This window comes from Carassius gibelio, chromosome A7 (assembly GCF_023724105.1).
Source record: "Carassius gibelio isolate Cgi1373 ecotype wild population from Czech Republic chromosome A7, carGib1.2-hapl.c, whole genome shotgun sequence".
Lineage (NCBI taxonomy): Eukaryota > Metazoa > Chordata > Actinopteri > Cypriniformes > Cyprinidae > Carassius > Carassius gibelio.
The window spans coordinates 6,063,485-6,068,264 of NC_068377.1; positions in this window are offsets into that span (position 1 = coordinate 6,063,485).

Sequence of the window (4,780 nt, forward strand, 5' to 3'; positions counted from 1 at the left end):
CACACCAAAGGAAACATAGCGCTTGACTGACATCAGAGTTTTCAATAATTCTTTCAGACTCTCTCCCTCCCTCCCACACTGCCTCTATATCTAAGGGCAACAATAACCTGGCAACCATTTACATGAGGAGCTTGATCCTCTGGCTGAAAGCACTCGGCGAAGCACAGACTCATTGTTTCACTTCCTTTAAAAGCATGTATCAGTTGGACAGAGGTTGTAAAACGTTCAATGATGCTCTTCAAACAGCAATAATCTGTGTATAATACCATGAATTTAAATGCAAGTCCTGGTAAAAAAAATAAAAAATAAAAAATAACATTCCACATTAATTACATTAATTATTTATTACAGACTGTACAATGAGATTTAAATGAGCAGCTCAAATTGAGAACCAGACACAAGTGATACGCTGATGTTTCCTGTTATAGTGACTTCAACCAATGCATGATGACTTTGCTTTTGCTGGCAATGGACAAATTGATCTTATTTTATAATGTTGACCTTTAAAGTGTCTGTTCGATGGACAAATAAATGTCAATATGCAAGTATTTATGATCTGACCAAGACAAACTAAAAAGATCTTGCAAAAAAAGAGGAACTATAAAATTAATAATAATAATTAAAAAAATCAACTAGACCACAAGAGCTGAATCAAATGCAAATGTCCTCCCAGTTCTGCAGGGTGAAATAATCTGGTAAATGCTTTGCATTAACCCTCTCAGCCATACAACTTCTCGAGAAACTCATTTGGTTCTGTGTATGTATTTCATGCTGCAATATTTGCAATTAAAAAAAAAAACAACTCGCACAAGCAACCTCTGAGACGCTAAGCATAAGTTAATGAAGGCACTATAATTGTATTACTTTAAAATATAATGAAGTCAATTATTTTGGATAATACTTAAAAGATCAATAGTCAATCATTTACTCACCCTCATTGTGTTCCAACCCTGTATTACTTTCTTTCTTGTGTAGCGTAATCTAGTCGAAAGTCAAGGCATACAGGGTTTGATCTGAGGGTTTGATCTGAGGTGAGTGAAGAAACAAACACAACTGTTCAAAAGACTGGGGTCAGAAAGATTAAATTAATTTAAATCCAAATGTTATTCATAAAGGATGCATTAAATTGATCAAAATGTACTGTACAAAAAACATTTCAAATAAAAGCTGTTCTTTTGAACTTTATCAAAAATAAATAAATAAAAATACAGTTAAATCAAACAGCACAACATTATTTAATAGTAAAAACTATTTCTTGAGCACCAAATCAGTATTATAGAATGATTTCTTAAGTATCATGTGACAAAAAAAGACTTTAGTAATGGCTGCTGAAAATTCAACTTTGAATCACATAAAAATATATTACAATGTAATCCAGTTATTTTAAATTGCAATAATATTTCACACGTTATATATTAATTAATAATATTTATTATTACTGTGTATGTATTTATTATCAACCTGGTATTCATTCTTTTAGAAACATTCTTACCAACCCCAAACTTTTGAATGGTAGTGTATTCTTTAACTGTCAACAACTATTTACAATGAAGTCAGGTTTATCAGGTAAGATTGTTATATGTAATTGTCCTCTTTTGCTGAGAAAGTGTGACTAAACCTTTTTTAAACACTATACATGTACATAATGTTATCTCTATTAAACAGCTATAGACTTCAGCCATAAAATACAAAGCATCTGAGAGACAGGCTGCATTGTTAGTCATATTATTGCGTGTCTGTTTCAATTACTTCGGACTACTTATTTGATAAGCAAATGCAAGACTTTTTGTCATACATGAAATAAGCAGATAGAAAAAGATTGCACACATCTGCTGTTGTGTAGTGAGCAAACAGACACAGCAATTTATGCTTTTACACAAAGTCTACACTTATCACATGATTCATGCGATTAAGACCCTATACTGCACATGTGAACTGAGATTCTCTATTTACTTCAGCTCTATAAACAGCCCATGATACAGCTGCACTTGGGCCAAAGCCACAGAGCTCCCTACAGACACAGCCGGAAGAAGGTTACACCATGAGAGAACACACACAGAAATACTGCACACAGTGACATAAAAACATACACATTATAAAGAAACACACATTCACTGTTTCATTAAAAAGCAGATAACCATTGTGTACACTTTACATAATGATAAATAAAACTAATAATAAAATTAATACAGTACTTGATAACATGAAGGGTGTGATTTTTTTCTTTTTTTTATCAATTATATATATATTTTTTTACAATAATTTCTGTTTTACAAACAGTCTTATTTTAGGATTATATATATATATATATATATATATATATATACAACCTTCTCCCCCAGAAACCCAAATCTCTCTCCTGGACTCCAACCGCCACTGAAGCCTTCCAAGCCCTCAAGCAAGCCTTTACGACTGCCCCACTCCTAGTACAATCCGGTCCCAGATCGACCGTTTGTGGTGGAAGTGGACACCTCAACCACCGGAGTGGGAGCGATCCTTTCCCAGCAGCAGGAGAATCCCAGCCGCCTCCATCCATGTGCCTTCTTCTCCAGGAAACTCAACCCAGTAGAGGTAAACTATGACATGGGGAATCGGGAATTGCTAGCCATCAAACTTGCCCTGGAGGAATGGAGACATTGGCTAGAGGGAACCAAACACCCATTTCAAGTTCTCACTGACCACAAGAACCTGGAATACCTTAGAGCAGCCAAGAGACTCAACCCCAGACAGGCCCGCTGGGCGCTATTCTTCCCCCGCTTCCAGTTTACCATCTCTTACCGCCCAGGGGTGAAGAACATGAAGGCCGATGCTCTGTCCAGATGTTACGCTCCCGAGGAAAAATCGGAAAATCCAGGACCCATCCTCCAGGACGATATCATAGTCACTCCTATCACCTGGTCAGCTGAGACTCTTCCTCCTGCCGAACCTCCTAACAACACCCTGCCGGGTTGCCCACCAGGACACCTGTACATCCCCAGGACACGGGGCACTCCACTCATCCACTCCACGCATACATCACTTGGCACTGGTCACACGGGGGTCAATGAAACCCTCTCGTTGCTACAGGAATGCTTCTCGTGGCCCAACATGGCCTCAGATGTCAGAAGGTACGTGAGTGGATGTACCATCCGGATGCCACTGCGGTCAATGGTGTATCCAAGGAACTGCACTGAGGGCTAATGTAAGGAACACTTTTCGCTTTGAGATACAGCTGGTAGTCCCTCAGGCGTTGCAAGAACTCCGCAACATGGCGCTGATGTTCTGCCAGGCTCCGGGAGTAAATCAGGATATCGTCAATGTAGACTAGGACGGACTTGTGAAGTAAATCCCGGAGCACCTCATGAATGAAATCCTGAAATACGGAGGGGGAGTTAACAAGCCCATACGGCATGACACAGTACTCATAGTGGCCAGTAGGGGGGATGAAGGCGATCTTCCACTCGTCCCCCTCACGTATCCGGATGAGGTTATACACGTCACATGCTTTAAACGTAAACATATAAACGTATCACAATGCGGCAAAAAAGACCACCTTCAATGCTTTCAAGCAGATGGCAGGGCTCCACTGAGTATGTTCCAGAGTCGAGGGAAAGGCTTGTGATGCTGCATCCATTACAGCCATGATTCTGCAATACAAGACTGAAAGAGGGAAAATGGGGCCCACAGTCTGGGGCCCTGATGTCCAGTCAGCATCTCTGAGGCCATAGCCACTGAAAACCAGAGAAAGAAAACTCAAGAAACTTCGCTTTTCTGATATGTGCCCCTGGAGCACAGGGTTATATTTGTAGCAATAGCCAAACAAAATAAAATAAAAAATAAATAAAAAAAATAAAAAACATTGTAGGGGGCCAATATTAATATATTAATATTAATATATTATTTCTTTTATGCCAAAAATCATTATGATATTAAGTAAAGATCATGTTCCATAAAGATATTTTGTAAATTTCCTACTGTAAATTTATCAAAACTTAGTAATATGCATTGCTAAGAATTCATTTGGACAACTTTAAAGGTGATTTTCTCAATATTTAGATTTTTTTGCACCCCAAGATTCCAGATTTTCAAATGGTTGTATCAAATATTTGTATTTGTACCAAATATGGTTATATCCTAACAACTAATACACCAATGGAAAGCTTATTTATGCAGCTTTTAGATTAAAACAATTGACACTTAAGAGTCAAGACTGGTTTTGTGGTCCAGGGTCACATATTGTTGCTTCAGTGACATCCCCAATAAAAATGAACGATGAATAAAAATGAATGATGTGAAAAATGAAAGTAGTATCTAATAAATTATTTGGTAACACTTTATTTGAGGGTCTAATCAAATACTTTCATTTCGTTATATATTTATAATTTAATTATTATTTATATTTTTCTGCAATATGGTAATAGTAGTACAGAAGAATTAGTAATTTTATGTAAAATTATAATATTCAGAATTGCACATTTGTTATTTTTATTTATCTTTTTATGTTTATTCATATAAATTTAGATGTAAATATGCTTTTATCATATCATATGATATCATATCATATGTCTTGTTTTTGTTGTTTTAATTATTATTATTTTGTCACGCCATGCTCAAGCTAAATATACTTAAATTAATATTAGCATTTTTAATCATTTGTCACGCTACATGATAATTTAGTCACGACAGAAGAGTCATTAAAAAGTTGAAACAATAATTAGTGACCAGTTTTTGTTTGTTTAAAAGTCCGTATGCGCTTGTGTAATACATTTTCGAAGACTTTTAATTTGAAGCGCTGTACCGC